The sequence below is a fragment of the Zonotrichia leucophrys genome, chromosome 13 (genome assembly GCF_028769735.1).
Source record: "Zonotrichia leucophrys gambelii isolate GWCS_2022_RI chromosome 13, RI_Zleu_2.0, whole genome shotgun sequence".
In the NCBI taxonomy this organism is placed as follows: domain Eukaryota; kingdom Metazoa; phylum Chordata; class Aves; order Passeriformes; family Passerellidae; genus Zonotrichia; species Zonotrichia leucophrys.
The window spans coordinates 11,939,284-11,956,790 of record NC_088183.1 but is presented as its reverse complement, the minus strand read 5'-3'; the positions used below and the strand labels follow the sequence as shown (position 1 = coordinate 11,956,790).

General features: G+C 39.5%; 1 long non-coding RNA gene across 5 annotated transcripts in view; it reads left to right on the top strand.

Moving 5' to 3' along the window:
* Positions 1-5,884: 5,884 nt before the first annotated feature.
* LOC135453638 (uncharacterized) overlaps positions 5,885-17,507 on the top strand; it is a 199,883-nt gene continuing 188,260 nt past the window's right edge. For 2 of the 5 annotated variants that reach the window (XR_010441907.1, XR_010441905.1), the window contains exon 1: positions 5,919-6,292. This is a non-coding gene — a long non-coding RNA (uncharacterized LOC135453638). Of the gene's footprint in view, positions 6,293-17,507 lie in introns of all 5 variants that reach the window. The other 3 variants (XR_010441908.1, XR_010441906.1, XR_010441909.1) reach the window with 3 other exon arrangements.

Genomic DNA, 17,507 nt, shown 5'->3' with positions numbered 1-17,507 from the left:
TGAGCAGCCTCACTGTCTTCTGCTTGTGTCACCCTCCCACTGCAAGATCTGAAACAGCTGAGACAAGTAATTTCTGCAGAAACCAGCACTGATTACTGAACAGTTAAAATTCAGCTTGTGAGCCTCAGAATTTGCTGCCAGTTTTAGGGACTGGGCTTCCAGTCTGAGAAGGGATGACTTAGCTTTTTTTTTGTGGAAAGGGCCAAATGAGTAGTGCATTGAAGGCATAAATAGGCAAATATTTTATGATACTGCTAGGGATTGATTTAGACTAAACAGCTAACTAAATATTTTCCTTAAAAATATTATCCTGACCACAGCTTCTGGAGGGAGTGTTTAAAAATCAACTTAAATGGCACAGAATGCTCTTTATGAATGTATGTCTTGTGGAATAGAGGCGATTCAAATAGGTTTTTTTGCTATTAATGTTAATGGCCAAAATTATTGTTTAAAATGCTGAATTATTTCAGTAGGGCTATGATTTACTTAAGAGGAGAGCAAAATAATGTTGGTTGGTTAGTTGGGTTTTTTCTGTTTCTGTGTCGTAGTGGGTCAAGGCTGTGCGAGTCCTTCTGCTCCTTTAAACTGATCTGGCTCCTTATTGTTGGTGACATATAGATTTGGTTTAAATTATGGTTAATCAAATTTTTAATCATGACTCCATTTCCTTGCCTTTTTTGGAAGTCAATAGCAGTTCAACAGCAGTTCTTGTCCTTCTGCCCCCTTTAGGTTGTTTTTTCACCCACCCTTGAGTAGTTATGCCTTTTTGAATAACAATGGAGAATGTTTAAGCTATTCCCATTGTCACTATTTTTGTTGTTACCTCTTTCTATTTGATCTGAATCCCAGTTGTTTTCAGCTTTTGATTTGTTTGCACTGCATATTTGGTGTTTGCATTTGTATGTAGATGGATTCAGCACTGAAATCACTTGTTACCACTCGTGTGGAAGCAAATGCTGTGGGTTTCTTGGTTCGGTGATTTGATTTGTTTGTTTGCCCAGGTGTAGTAGCAGGTTTTTCTCCTTGTCTTGCTAGGGGATCTAAAAGGAATCCTGTCGTTGAGAGAGGACACTTAAACTTGAAGGAAAATATAAATGACAGTATGTATTCTCAGATCTGTAGTACTAAACTAATGATACAAACAATCATGTGGAAAATTAAAATCTCTTCTGGTAGAAAGGGAGATTCAGCCTTCTCCCAGATGAGGGCAGTGGTGGCTCACAGATTGCACAGTCCCTGCTCATGTTTCATGTAACACTCATTACAGACTGTGAGATTTGCTGTATTTATATTAGGAGTTTCAGCGAATGTGTTGTGGAATTGCTTTTATAAATTCAGGGCTGAGAAATACGAGAAAAGAATGTGAAGGGAGATATTTTTATATAGAGAACTTTCAACTTAACCTCCCCCTAGATGGATTTTTGAATTTTGAAGAAAATCAGGACAACTTGCTGAAGGAAATAAGATGCACTCACTTGACAAATAGAGTTTGCAAATCTATATCTGAAGTGTTCTAGATTTTCAAATCATCAAGTTTACAATAATGAAGAGTAATTTTTTTCTGAAGATTGTTTTCCATACACAGTGTTTCATTTTACCATTTAGCTCGATACCCAGCAAATCTATTTACATGCACTTAAATCTTGTACTTTTAATTGCTACATCCTCGTGTGGCTGCTTTGCAGCAGCAGTTATGGAAGTTTTAGATGAGTAATTTCTCCTCTCTTTGCCTTAACATAAGACCCATCATGCTTTTTTTAATTGGCTTTCAGTATTGAGTAATATTAAGGGATTTGCAAGAGAACAATGTGTTGTTGTAGGTGTTTTGATGGATATTGTATTTTGAAGTATGACTTCTCTACCAATTGAGGGTTTTTTGACATGGCATCTAGGGACATAGGTTTTGGGGCAGGTAGTGTAGAAATGAAGATAAGATTGTAGCTAGACAGATAGTTTGCTGAGGTGGCAGAAGAACTGGACTGAATGAGAGAATTAATTATGTAATTGGGTATTATGGTTTTGAGAATCTGCTGATATTATGTCCAGTCTGCTTTTGTTTGTTCTCTGTGTCTGCCCAGCTTTACATGAGCTTGTGCTCCAGTGAGTCTGGAATCTCTGCAGTCACAAGCCAATAATGGTGCAGAACAGTGAGATGACGTCTCTGCAGAAGACTTGGCAGATTATTAAATGAACTGAAAGAGTAATTCCTTACAAGAACAACTGCTGCTGGCTGTTGAAGGTTGGGATGTTTGTATTTATGTGCCTGCTAACACCACTGCTCATGATGAGAGTTTGCTGAAGGCTTCACTAGAGCAATGTCAAAGATGGATATCTATTCCCTGGTTGATGAAAAGTGGTAGAGTCACTGGCTTTGAGGTGACAGGGAGCACATCCACACTTCAGGTCTGAGTGTTAACTGCTAGGCAAAGCTTTTAAGCTGAAGATCAAGTATATTAGCTTTGCTTGCAAATAATTTTAACTATAATTTAAGAAATTTACCCAGCTAATTTTTTTTTGTTTGATTTATCTTCTAGTATGCCAATGGAGTCTGTACCAGAGAATAATGCTTCCTGCTTTCTATGCCTGGTAAGCAATGGCATGGATGGGCCTTGGAGTCTAAACTCAACCTGTATAAAACATAATCATATTTTCAAAGTATGTAGGCAGCAAAGTTCTGATGAGATGAGGAAGATAGGTCTGTATCCAGTCCAAGGGGTAACTGCAGGCGAAATGTGCTGTGCTGTGTGGCTGCTGCCTTCTCAATGTGCAAGAGGAGCAAGTGGCACTTTCCAGCTGAACTTGCACCTTTTGTGCAGGAATTGTTTGTAGTACAAATATACCTTGTGTGCTGAATGGAGCCATTTTGGCACCTGCATGTCTTCAGGCACTCTGCAGATGTTCTTTGAAAGGAATGTGAGGTTAAAGCATCCTTGCTGGTCACTTTCTGTGCCTCAAGCAGTGGGGTCCAGCAGGGACTGGCTCCTTCCTTTGAGGCCACTGGTAAAGGCATGGTCAGAACAGAGTGGTCAGTGACAGGAGTTTGGGAATCTCTTCATAGAAAATGGACAGGGAAAACACCCCTCTTGTCTTCTGCTGAGCCTGGATAACCTGTGCTTCATTAAGCACACAGCTGTAAATTGTCAAGGTGCCTGAAACAAAACCAATACTGATTAGTTAAATATTTATGGACTCCTGGCTGGATGTTTATTATGTTGTAACATAGTATGGTTTTCAGTTAAAAGCTGTGAAATAAAATTGATTCTGATCTTGGCTTGGGAAACCCTTTCCTAGGAGGCATTTACAGATCTGCTGGCTGCTGATCTGAATCTAGCATGAGCCTAGGTCTGATGAACTGCAGAGGAATGGAGAATTATGGTAACACTGTGTTTGCAAACCTTCTATTTCACATTTATCACGAGGTTTGTGAATATGTGCATTGGCCAGGAAGCCTAGTGCTGTGCTCCATGTCACTGGATGTTTGTGGGAGGGAAGTCTACGTTTTGGAGCTTTGGCAGGCTGCGTGCTGAGGTCTCAGAGACAAGGGGCAAGGCTCTTTATATCATTTTGGGTACTCTTCATTACCTTTTGGAAGCACAGTTTGCAAAATAAAAGGCTGTTGGTCAAAATGCCTGCTTTGAATAAAGAGAGTTTTTCCATAAGGTTAAATTTTCCATGTTGTTATCTATCTTGACAAAATTGCTGTTGCTTCTATCAGTTTCTTAGGTGTCACTTCTCCCTTTTTGATTTGTTCCTTGCTTCCTGTAAATGAGCTTATACATTATGCATCTAGAAGCTATTTTTCTGGTATTCCTCTACAGAATAACTTAAAATATGCAGCAATCAATGCTGCTCAGAAAAACTGTCATATTTGTGTTCCCAGACTTCTTGGAAGGTTAAAGCCCTGTAGCTGACTCAAAGGTGATAGCAGTCTCTCTAATGGATTGCACAGAAAATCAATAGGAAAGAACTATTGTTTGAAAATGTTATTACAAGCTAATGTCAGATATAAAAATATATATCAATAAGATTGTTTTGGCTGGTGACACAAGAATGTGTGGTTTATGCAGTTACTCTGTATGCAGTTTCATTTTTCTTTCAGGATAATGAGCATCTTTACACTTCAGTGTTTCATACCTTTCTTTTTCTTACCTCTGATTTGATTTAATTGTAACATGGAACTTTTTTCAGACTGACAGAGGAAGACCTATAAAGGCTGCCTTCATAATCATTGCTGTGAGATAAAGACCTGCAGCATTTCAGATGTTTTTCTTCCTTTCAATGCTCACCTATTGTGTCTCTCAGTTCCTACTGAGGAAAATAATTTAAGGAAGATATGAATTACCAATTACTGCTTTGTTTATCCCAGTAGATAAACAGAAAATGTGTTTCTTGCTTGTCTTGTAAAAAAAGTATGTTTTTGTTAGAAAGTATTTTAGAACTTCAAGCAGAAATCAAAGGACTGTTAACAGCTACCTCAATAAACTTGGCATTAGCAACTAATGTCTTGATTTACTTAAGAAAAGAATAAGTTGAAAAACTGGCTAATAGAAATAATCTGAGTGCTTTTAATGTGATCTACAAACAATATAACCTGTAATTTCTAAGGTCCTGTGGTGCTAAACTTCTCTGTCCTCTGGCAGGACTAGATAGTCAGTATGGTGTAACATCAATTGCTTTTGCCTCTTGTGGTCCAAGATTTCTTTTCAACCTCTTGGCTACATTTGTGATTTCCAGTGCTTGCTGTGCTGATAAAGCTTCTTGGACCTGTTTGCCTCAATCAAGAGCTGCTGTGCATTGTAGGGAAGGCCCATCCTGCTGCTGGGAATGTGGAAGGAATTTCTGCCCTGCTGAAGATTTTCAGCTCTACCTTTTTATTCCATTTCACACTGAGTTTTACCCAAAATCTGCATTGTTGATTCTCTGCTAACAGCAGCATGTCCAAATGCTAACAGCACAATTTGTAACCAGGCCATAGATAATGAATTTATTGAAGGAAACCAATTTGGGCATTTATATTTAGTTCTTCCCTGGGTATAGAAAGTTATGAGCACACTAGGATCTAGCCAGGAGCTATGATACTGATGCAGTCCCACCCTTCTTATAGTACCTGAAGTCATCACTGCACCAGGCATTGACCAGACATAATGCAAGAACTCCCAGCTTTTAAGCTGGTGACAAGTCAAAGCTTACATAATAAGCTTGAATGAAGGGGAAATGACACCTTTTTTGGTGAATCCCTAAATCCTCATTCAATATGTTTCATCAGAATCATGCTCTGCTTCTCTTTCCTTTTTTTAAAATCACTCTTATGTGGAAGATCTCTGAGACAGCACTGAAAGCCAGTCGGTTTCATAAAGTGCTCCAGGGAGATTCTCAGCTCCAGCTCATCACAGCATTTCCTTTGTAATTGTAAAAGCTATTCCTGATGGGCAAGAAAAAAGGATTTAGAAAGGAAGATAGAGATTTTATTTATTATACTTAAAAATAAAAGTCTTTGAAGAGAGAACTACTGATCTGTTGAGAAAATCTTGAGTATTTTCTCCATGTGACAAATTGCTTATTTACCTCTGTTGTTATAGGAAGCTACTTTTCCCCAGTAGGTCTGGAGAACTGAACATAAGGCCTGTATGTCTTCCCAGGCCTTAAAAATTGCAGTTTGAGTCTGTGAGGTAGTTAAATGTAGGCACACAGTTTGGGGTGATTGGGAGTGGGGCTGGCCCAGCCTCACCCCTAATTGTCTACAGCTGTGTGCTCAGGTGAATGATATTGGAGATAACGAGGCGTGGAGTGCCCAGGGGCACTGACCAATCACACGGGGAGCAGAGGGCACTCAGGTGCAGGGCATCAACAGGAGGGGATAAAAGGATGGGCTGAAGAACAAGAAGGGCAGATGCTTGCAGCCTTCTGAAGTTGTCTGGAGTTACTCTGTGTATTGTGGCTCTCTCAAGTCCTACACTTAAGAAACAGGAAAGAAATTATTTTTATAATACCTGCTGTTTCTAGATGGCCTCCTCCATGCCTTTGTGTAACTTCTCAGGTATTAATAATAGTATTTTAGGGATAAAAATGATTTACTGTTCAATGCGTTTTGGATAGATGCAAGCGAAATATTGCACAAGTACGTTTTAAGCACCTAAGTGCGTTGTGCTTTAATAGAAACAAGAATTTCAATGGAGGACAGGTATATTAGGCTGGAGAAGAAAATGTAAGTTCTGGCTTATTCTACCTATAAACCAGGGGAAGAAAGAAGAAGCTTTACTGCAAGTCATGCAGAGCTGCATTGTCTTTTAAGGTATGTTCAAATTCCCTTATTTTCATTCATGATGTTTCAGTTCATAGAATGCTTTGGTTTATGGTTTGAAGTTTACTGAATGCTTCACTTTATAGAGAAGAATTTTACTGGATGTGTATTTATTTCTGAAACCTTCTGCAAGTCTGCAGCCTGTGCTTAGTCTTCTTGACTGATTTGTTGGAGTTCTCTGTCGCCAACCTTCTCAAGGCTGTCTTTCTTGTTAAAGTAGTTCTATGCTTTTGTGAGTCCTGTGAGGTGATGACGTGACCAGAATTGTTTTGCATGCAGAGGAATTGCTCTCCCAGATGTGTTGCTGAGCATTCATCACGACAGCTGAGGTCAACACATATCCAGCATGTCTGAAACTTAAGCCCTGAGGCCCAATCAACCTTTGCTGAAACCAGTGGAGAGGCTGGCAGCAGTGGGAGCTGGACTGAGGACAAAAAGTCTTTTGAGGCTAAAGTCAGAGTGGGAATGTAATGAAATACTGGGTTCCTGCCCAGCTCCAGAGCTGGCTCATCTGTGCTCTGTGCCTCTGTTGCTTGGCTTTGTTTCTGTGAACAATCATTTTAGCACTCTGAAATGTAACATTTTGAAAGCTCCTTCTGGCACAAGCTCTGTAAGTGTGTGAGTGGCCATGTTTTGTTTGTGTCTTTTTGATGGTGTTCTGGGGAAAATGATAAAACTGAAGTGTGCTGTTTCTTGGTTTGAATATTGTGGACTCTGCAGGATTTTTCCTGAGGCACAGAAGCAGACAGACCCTTGCTCTAGAGTAAGTGACCCTAAAATCACATAAGGACTGTTTTGCACTTGTTCCCTTCAGTTATTCTGAGTTTCTCTTTAATGTGCTGCTCAACACTGTGTGTCTGAGCCAGGACTTCTGCTCAGGGTTCAAAAGGGTGATTACAGGAGATAAACCTAAGGGACTTCTCAATACTCTTGGGCAAACCCTGGAGTGGATGAATAATACTGTTACATCCCTTTTGAATGCAAGGAGCAGGGCAAGGGTTTCTGATGCTGCAGCAAACTTTGCAGTGTAACTTTGAGATCTTCTCGTGTGGAAAACAGCTCCTGCTCCACACCTCACAGGCTGAGTTGCAATGGGATCCCAGTCACTTGTAGGCACAAGGGTTTGTTGCTTGGGGTTTTTTAAATTTGTTTGCTTTATGCTTTGTTTGCATGAGTCACTGTTTCACTACAGTCTGGACGCTTCCACAGCCCCAAACTATCAAAGATTTATAACTTAGAATCACAAATGAAGCTGATGTTTGGCAAGTCTGAACGGATGGTGTATTTTCATTCCTGCTGCTTATTTAGTGATGTTCAAGCTCCTAAATCTATATTTGTTGACAGTTTTGTCAGCTATCAAAAAGAAATCTTGCTTTTTGTCTATCAACTCAACAAGTGCCAGGCTCTTGTTTCTCACTCTTTCATGTGAACATGCTTAATGCTCAAATGTGTGGCTGAATTGAGGCAGCTGTGTGGAAGGTGTGTTAGTCTTGAACTGCCTGAGTGAACCAGGGATGTTCTTACTGAAGCTCTATGGAAGGGAAGTAGAACAAAATAATCTGCCTCTGTGAGACTAAATGCTTAACTGGTGAATGAGAGCTGGTTAAGATATTTTTGACAAAATGCTTTTCTTATAATAGGGTAATTTCAACAGAAAATTTGTTTTGAAAAGGTTGAGATGTTGCTTCTGGTCAGAACTTGGAGGATGAGCCCCAGACATCACCAGCTCATATTCCTTACTCTTGTACTTCTAGTTATGAAGAACTTGGCCTGAAGCCTTGGCAATTTAGGCATTCCTGAAGTAGAGATTGAAATCCCTGATGAATCTCGTTTAAATCCCTGATGAACCAGAGTAATGCACTAATATTGTGTCCTTCTGGAGCTTCAGAACCAAATTCCATTACTGCTTTTGGAAGGTCTCATCTTCAATATCTATTTAGCCAGTCTATGCTGGCTAAAAACAGATACAAAAAACTGTACCCCTTGACCACTGTATTGTGTGAATATCAAGAGATGCTAAACATTCCTACCTTGTGTAATGTGAGTTTCTAGTGATGGATCCTTCCCTGGAGTACCAGAGGAACTCTGGGAGATGTATTGTCACTGCTTTGTTTTTTTCCTCTCTTTCTGATAAGCTTCTTGATTACCAGAAGCAAGCACTTATAAGAATTAGTGCTGCTTTAAAGCATGAAACCCCATTTATGTAAGTGTGGTTGTATATCCCAACTAGTTGAGGTTTTCCCCAACAGTAAAAGTGTTCCTTGTGCATTCCTCTTTGTTGGGTTTCCTTCTGGTTGTTGTGGAATTCAATGACCTTAGGGATAATTTGCCAAATAAATACTGTTTGTTCAGAAGCTTATCTAATGCTTGCTAAAGGGCTCTGTACTCCTCTTAAAGGTGCTTGAATTACTCGTTCTGCTTTGTTCAGCATTTTGCACAGTTCGGAATCTGAGTAAAGCTATTAGAGGAAATTGCCATACAAATGGCAAAGTCACTGAGATGAGAGAGGGTAACAAAGAGTAGTGGAATGTGGATGGGGGAAGCATGAAAATAATATTTGTAATACACAGTGGCAGTGCAGCTCAGCTGAGATAGAATAAGTGTTTGTGGGCTGAAGGTAATGAAGTCAAATATCCTGATTAAATGGTGTTTATGATGTAACTATAGGTTGATGAAATTCTGTTTTGAGGTTGCAGTGGTCTGTAAAATATGCATGTACCTACTGTACTGGCCATCATGAGTCCTTGGATTGTAAAGTCTCTATTTGTCTGTAGCGTTTCTTGATTATGTAGTAGGCCTTATGTTTCATACATTTCATGCAGTATTTTGAACTTTCCCCCAGTTAATCTAATCAATATCCTTCCAATCTACAGAAAAAGGAGGTTTTAGTGTGCTGGCTTCCTCTGTTTGACATTGGAGTCATTAATAAATTAGACCTGTGTTTCAGATACTCTATAGTAAGACAAGGAAATGATTTTAAGCGTTCCAACAGTTTCTGCTTAAAAATCAGAATACGATGCCAAGTGGCATCTTGTGTCATTTACTGCCAAATATCATTTTGCCTCACAGAATTTGAATCCAATCAAGTGGTGTGAAAGCAAAATTAAAAATCGGCCTACTGCTGTTACTTAGAAGCTTTCAAGTGCACTTGGAAAACTGAGATCGATGGAAACCTTTACTGAAATACCAAATTAAAAATAGGGATTATCTCACTAATTTAAAAACTAATTTAAAATCAGCTATCTGCAGCAGGGTTTCCTGTTCCATGGAGGACTTTCAAAGTTCACTTCTTATGGCTTCTGGTGAAGTTTTTGTGCTTGGGATTCTGGAAAATGGAAGTGATTGTAGAATAGTCTTCCATGTTTATAAATATAGCAATACAAATTGGAGAGCTGGGTACGGTTCCAATCTGTTTTCTGCCTTTACAAATCCAGATGAAAATATTAAACTCCTTTAGAAATACTATGTAGATACTCTAAAACCTCCCCAAATTAACTTGCATTTGGTAATGACAAATATTGGTGTATATACATAGAAATAATTCTATAGCTAATGGTATCACAGTCCAATAAAATCCTTTGTGTGGGAACTAAAGTAGTTCTGTAAGGTAGAGATATCCATGAACTGATAAATCTGACTGAGGCTGTCCTGGCATGTCTCCACCTGGACATCCAAGTGAGGCTTTGGTGTGTAACTCTGTGAGCAGTGGCCATTGCTGTCACATTGTGCAGACAAGAACAATGTCTTAGTTTGATATAGGAATTGGTGAGTTTAACAGTTAAGTGTGTGCCAGAGAGGTGGAGAGTTTGCCTTTGGGGCTGGGCTGGCAGGGGGGAAATGCCATGTGAGTTTCCTGTGAAATGAGTTTTCTTCTGCTGCGTGGGGAGTGCAGCCCTTGATGCTTGTTCTGTTTATTCAGTGCTGCTGATGGATGGAGGTATCAGACCTCAGTGCTGAAAGCAGGAGGACTCTTAAGAAAATCAAAAATGGTGTTCAGTTCATGCTAGGAAAAGGTATTTCCTAGGATAGAATTCCTTACAGAAGGGAGATTACCACTACATGAGTTTCATCGGGTTTTTTTTCAAGAGTCAGAGTTATTAGAAAGCATGAGCATTTTTAAACTAAGCTACTTCATTGACTAGCTGTGCATGCTAGGAAAAAAAAAAAAAAAGAGGCAAATTAAAGAGCTTGCAGTTTGTTTCTAGATAATTACATGAAGTTAATATGTGTTATGTGGGTAAAGCACGAGCACTTTCTTTAGTGTTGTGTAAAGGTGTGCACGGGATGGCTTTCTGCAAGGTAAAATATCCCCTTAAAGTTCACCTTCCTGTGCCCTATTCTATTTTTGTTCAATAGTCCTTGAGCTAGAACTCCTTAGTGTCTTTCCTAGTAAAGAGCCAGATAAGCCCGGGGGAGATGGGGCATTGCAGGGACCGCATCCCGCACATGACACTGGTTCTAGGAGTGTGTTTGGATGTAAGTCACTCCCTTTTGTCTTCCCTCTCTCCCCACCATGGCTTTCAAGCCTAAACAGTCTTGAAATACACTCAAGTGTGACTGAAGTTCAGATCACAAGGGAGCAGCCATTAAATAAAATAAGTGTTTGAGTTGGGTATATCTGTACACTTCCTAACACTGCACAGTTCAAAAGTCTCTTTCTGCATTATGTAAAATTGATTAAATGCTTAGTCCACCTGTCTCCCATATTTCTTCTTTCAGTATTTCCATTTTTGCTCTTGATTCTCTTGTGCAAATCTGTGTTTTATCAAAATGCCTTCAACTTTGTCTGTTGGTGAACCAGCATTAGAAATAACCTTTAAGAAAAAAAAAATTAGTCATTACATACAAGTCATTTAGAAAATAGCTTCTAATCCTGGTTAACTGAACTACATTCAAAAACTGCATTATTCAAAAACAAATACGAAATTTTGATGAAGGCAAAAGGGATTGCTGCAACATTTGGGGTAAACATGACAACTTCTTAACAGAGAAAATGCAGAGTTTCTTTGGCTGTTGCTTGATGTGTAAATGTGAAGTGGATATATCAAGTTTGAATGGTTTTGCAGTGTGGTGACTGGCTGTGTTCTGATTTATTTTCAGATTTATATGCTAGTTTATTTCATAAATACTGGGTTTTCCTTTTGACTTGTAAGGCTACTACTTTTACTTGTTAGCATCTATTCCCAGAAGAGCCCTGTTATGTGCTGAGTAGAGCATCAAGAGGATGCAGATCAAATGCCCTTTGAAAATGAGCATTTGGGTTGTTTTTTTTGAATAGTGGTAATTAAATTTCAGGCAGAGTTTCAATTCCTGCCCATACCATGTAGCAATATTAAGTGTTTTCATGCTCTGCCACTTGTTTTATTTTTTTTTTCGTTATTACTTTTCTATTTATGGTAGCTCCTTAGAAAACATTTTATCTTAATGGGAGCAGCCTATCAAGCACAAAAGCCAGCAGACTTCACAGTATCACACTCTGCGTGCAGGAGTTCATCTTGCTGCTGCCCCTGCTGCCTTCCGCACTGCTCTGGTGGTGGAAAATGAGCCTTTCTTAATGGTGATGTTTGCCTGACAAAAGCACAGGGGGCACCAGTGGCTCATCAGGAAATGACACAATCAGAACCCAGTGAACAGACTCACAAGAGGTGCCAGAGCTTTTTCTTTTTGGGAGAAATGTGCTGAACACCAGCACCTCTGATCAGCATTTGCATTCCCTGTTCATTGCAGAGACTCTTTAAAATGCCATTTGCATTGATGATGGTATAATTGACATGGCTCCCTAAGGAGCTGTGAGGATTGTAGGAAGCTTAAATCTCAGGGAAAGTCATCTGTTCTTGGGACTCTTTTATAGTCTGACATCTCATTGCTGGCAGGTTTTGCTTTGTTGTATGTTATCATTCTATTAATAAAGAGCCATCAGTATTATGGCTCTTCTCAAGTTCCCAGCAGTATTTTTGTTAAATCTAATTGAACATTAACTTGGTAATTAGCATTACCACTTCATTCTATTGGATAATTGACTGCATATTTCTCTCTTGAATGGCTTTTCTGGAAGATATAGTGAAATAAACTTTTATAATGAAATTATTAACTTATATAAGGTTTCATTATTTCAGCAGTAAAAGTGGTAGGATAGGCAGTAGAAATTCTGTATTTGGTTTCCAGAACTCCAAAGGCTGGGGATAATGCAAGTACAAATCAATGTCTAATAACTACAGAACTAAGAAACTTAAAATGTTAAAGGGATTTGGGAATGAAGACATGATTTGTATGTCCACATGTTTTCTATTTAGTGAGAAGATCTTGGTAATGAAAATGGTATCAGAAGGAGTAGGAGAGCTGCTGACTTAACCTGTGGCATCTAAGTGTGATTGCTTGTCTTTGGAAACAAAAGCTTTCATTTGAACTCAGTAAAAGATAGTGGATGAAGTTCTGATTTGATACTTGAGTGCAAATTTGCTGTAATTTCGCTGTAGGCTTAACTTAAACCTGCACTAAACCACCACCAAAAATTACCTTACAATTAGTCCATATTCTTTTAACCTATAATTCAGGTGAAGCCCCTTGGTCTCAAAGGAGGTACTGTGTGTTAACTTAAGCTCCTTCAGATGGACATTGGACATATTTGTAATTTTAGGTACTCCAAAGAGAAATTGCAGTGGTGAACAATTTTGAGTGCTTATTTTATACAAAGGTTGAAATGCAATTCCTGAGCAGCGAAGGATTGCAGCCTGTATTTCAGCTTTTTTTAAGGGTAAAAGAGGTTTGAAAACTGTTAGTAATTATGTTTAGCAAGCATTTTTCTTAAGTGTGTTAAAGACACAAACCACATTACACATCAAAATATGAAAGCGAGAAGGGGAGGAAGGTCTCTAAGTGATTTTTTTGTGCAAATTTTCTCATGATTTGGTCCTGAATTCCCAGTATTTTATGTTAATTATGTCAATTAATTATTGAAGGTTTAGAAGTGCCTGTACAGAGTAGAGACTGACAAAGGATTTCCTTTTTTGAATCTGTAAATGAGGAAGTAGGAAGATAACATTAATGTGTGGAAAGAAAAGTGGAAAAATTTGGAATAACTAGTGTGAAGGGAGATGCTGTTTATGGCACAAAAGCCTTGACAAGTTCACGCTCATAGGATTTTTGGGGTTTTTTTTGAGAATCAGAACAAACACACCAGTGCCTTTTTACAGGTCAAATACCATTGGAAAAGAAGATGGAGGGAGGTGTGACATGAACAGTTCAGGTACTGCACAAAGGTTGTCTGACACAGGGCCAAGGGAAGGACAAATCAGGCTCCCACACTGTTAGTTCCCCTTTCCTTCTCTCTCACTGTGTTTGCACTGTACACTTATTTGTCTGAAAATCAATTTCATGTCATTTACCAACCAGAGCAAGACATCTACAGAGACACAGTGTGGTGTGTGGAGTGATTTCATATTGGTGCTTCAAATCTACATAGTTCTTTCTTTATTTAAGTACTTTTGAATAAATTTATGCTATCACAGGTTAAAGGAGATACTCAAGAATGGGGAGCTTGATTCTGTTTATTTGTACTTTTGGAAAACCTACTGAATGCTTAAGAGTATTAAAAAAGATGCCTTTCTATAATTTTTCATCTTCAAACATCTGGATTACACAATAAATGTGAATGATCACAGAGACCCATGGCATGTTGCCTCTTGCCATTTTTCAAGTAACTGCTGCTATTTGCAATTGTAATTCTCTTTTTCCATCTTGCCCTACATTTTCCAGAAGCTGGTGCTGAAGAGAATGACCCTCAGACTGTTTGTTATTTATCACAAAGCATTTACCAATGGTGGCATCTTTGTAACTTGATCAAAGTGTAGCCCTGGTAATTTCATTTCCCTTGTCTCAGGTATCTGTGTAATTGCCTGGAATTATATTTTTCATGTCTCCCCTTATTACCTGTCGAGCAGTGGCTGTATGACATCCCCAGCTGAAGAATGGGATGCAGGGGGATGCGGTGTTCCTGATGTTTCTCCAAACAATCTGAAAGGTTATTAGTACCTCTAGGAATTTTTAGAATCCATGTTCTGTCAATGCCTAAGAAATTATTATTCAAAGCTTAGCCTTCTTCCAGAGGGGTGGGGGAGGAAATTCAGTCATCACTGGTGTATCCTCAGCACAGAAATTTGCTGACCAATTTGCATTGTAGCGTATTATTACTGCTGTCTTTTCAGTACTCCTGCATGCTGTACAGAAGGAAAAAAACCCTCCTTTTTCCTATGTTTATGCCACATTGGAGAGGAATTTTGGGGTTTTTTCTTTGTATGGACAGCTGTTTTAAATTATACCTGACCTTCAGTAGCCTTGTTCTCAGAGCTGCTACAGATTTGTTTTTATCACGTTGTGAAATGGCTCTCAGTTTAAAACCCCACCTGAAGCCAGTCAACCAAAATACTTTCACTGCTTCCCTGCCATGGCTGTGTTAAAGAGCCTGCATGGCCGTCATTGTGAAACCCTTATTTATCCAGGACAGATTCTGGTTTTGTCTCTTTTCTCTGGGGAAAAAAGGAATTTCCAAAATATTAAAATGCGTGTTTTCAGGCTTGACCTTTGTCAGAGACTAATGACTCAATTGATGCTTTTCAGGCCAAGGATATTTTCTGCAGGATGGTACCTACCTGCAAAGTAGGAATTTGGATTTCTCAAAGAATACTATGGTAAAATATGTTAAAGCTGAGAGGTGTTAAACTCAGAACTGTTTGGTGAGTCTTCTCTTGAACCTTGTGTCCTTCTGGGACCACAGGTCCACAAGCACTTGGCAGAAGTTTGGATTGTTTTCTCCAGCCATGAGAGTTTTTTTGTGTAATATGTGGTTTATATGGTAACTTGGACAACACTAGAAGATGGACCTTTCCCTGTTTGCTGGACAAGGAATAAAAATGTCTCATGGATATAAATAAAAAAGAGGTACAAGGCATCCCCATCAAGAGTCACAGGACACCTTTCTCAATCCCAACGTGATATAAGGAGCAGGAAATGAGAGCTTTGAAATTCCCAGCAGTGGTGGATTCTCTAGAGATGCCATTCAGATATGCCAAAAGAATTCAGCATACACTAAAACCTGTCCCAGGCTGTGCCCTGGTGATGTCTGGGAAGAGTAGCTGCCTTTCACAGAAGTGCAGTTGTCTGTACAGTCTCCTAAAATCAACAGCAGTTAACTGAATGTTTTCTATAAACTTTGGCACCTGGTAGTTATTTCCAGCTCTGCTTCTGTGTCGGGAGTGTTACAGCTGGATGTCAGGAAGCCAAACAAATCTGATATACTGGGAAATTAACATGGTTTAAACTGGGCCTGGGTTTTTTTCTGGAAACTTCGCTTTCCTTTTCAGCTTGAAAAAATTGAAATTCAGTGAACAGAGTATTACCAAGGCCCTTGGTGAAAATGCAGATGTCTTGATGCTGGAGTACATGTCAATCCAGAGAGAACTGAGCGTCCTTTGTTGTCAAGTTGCTAATTATTCACAGAAAAGATTAAAGCTGAGCAGGGTTTCCCCAAACGATTTGATATTATATTCTGAATTAAAAATACATTATGTAAAATGCTGATGTGGTAGAAAGGATTTCTGTCAGTACAAGGCTACAGGGTTGTCGTGGTACTTAGACTAATAAAATCTAGGACAACAGGTAGAATGGTTGCAGGAAAATACACTGCAGCAAGGCAGCTGATGTCATCCTGTGTATCCTATTGTAGGATGAATGATTTATTGCTGGCCATCTCCCCTTCCTTGGAAGGTGTAGTGGACTTTGGTTTCTGATTGTGGGAATTATTTGCTTGTGTGGCCAGGGTCACTTGGCAGCTCTAGCCGTGTAGCTGAGGTCAGTTTGACTCACAGCTAGTTAATGTAATTTGGATTTCTCAGCCTGCAGTGCCAGCAAGTATTAATTATGATCAAACTTGACATTATGAGCAAAAGTTTGGGTTGAATATAATTTTAGGAAGGCATCTGTGCCTTTTGGGCCTTGTTCCCAATTATGCAGGTTGTCTAGAAGATGTTGCTTTAAGCGTCCTAATAATGTGGCTTTTCATCTGAGTTTTGCATATTACAATTTTCTTTTATACAGAGAAAATTGATGCGTCTTGAAGATGGTATGTTACTCTGGAAGCAGACATGATGTGAAGTTCTGACATGTAGGACAATAACTGCACTGTACTGATGTGATCCCACCCTGAGTACTCTGTGCAGTGTTGGGGGCCTCAGTACAAAAAGCACATCAGGCTCTCACAATGTGTCCAGAGATGGTTTTATGATGAGATATAGTGTTTACTAAGTCCCTCTTCTGGGATTTATTGGGAGGCAGGTGTGAAATTCTTTGCTAGAAATGCTATTTAGCTCACCTGAGCAGGAGTGTCAATACATTTAATAAAAATGGTGGTGGTCAGAAGCCTTGGATATGGAGAAGAGAAGGCAGCTGACTACCTGCGAGCAAGGGACATGTGATTTCTTGCTTTGTTTATTTTCCCCACCCTGTGTTCTGCAGTCTGAGATGCAGGGAGCAGTTGGTAATAGGAACTGAGAGGCCAAGCAAGCCAGTGCTGAGGAAATGAAAGCAATTGTCAAGCAGAGGCAGGTGAGATCCTCTCTTGGGGCTGCAAAGTTCATAAATCTGTTATGCACTCTGTGAGTAAGGAGCACAGGCCTTGCACAGATTTGACATTCACGGGGCTGCTTTACCAGCTGTAACTAACTGCTGTGGCCCTTGGTCCCTCCTCATTATTTCCAGCTATGGCACTTGAGAAAAGAGCAAAGGTCCCTGATATTCTGAAAGAAAACTAGAAATAGAGCTCTGTGTGTTAGTTTTTGCTTCCTTCCTGGTAAGAGAGAAAAGTAGATGAAATAAATTTATTCCTTATGTATTATTATGTAAGACAGCTTTACAAAAAATACTTGGGAATTATCTAGGGTGAAAGGAGGGTCATGCTTTTGTCCAAGTATTAGCTATTACCCAGTCTGTGTCTCAGCCTGTGCTCCTGTTATTCCTGGATATTTTGATATATTTTTCTGATAAACACTGGTAAATCCAAGAGCTGTTGAAGTTGCTGTAGTGGTTAAACGTGCATCACACATGATGTGGTTGACTGGAGCTGTTAGCTCTCCTTTGTGGGTGAAGGGGAGCTGTCCCCCTGCAGGGTAGCTGCTGGGGGAGGCTGTGCTGGGAGCCCACAGCTGGGGCACAC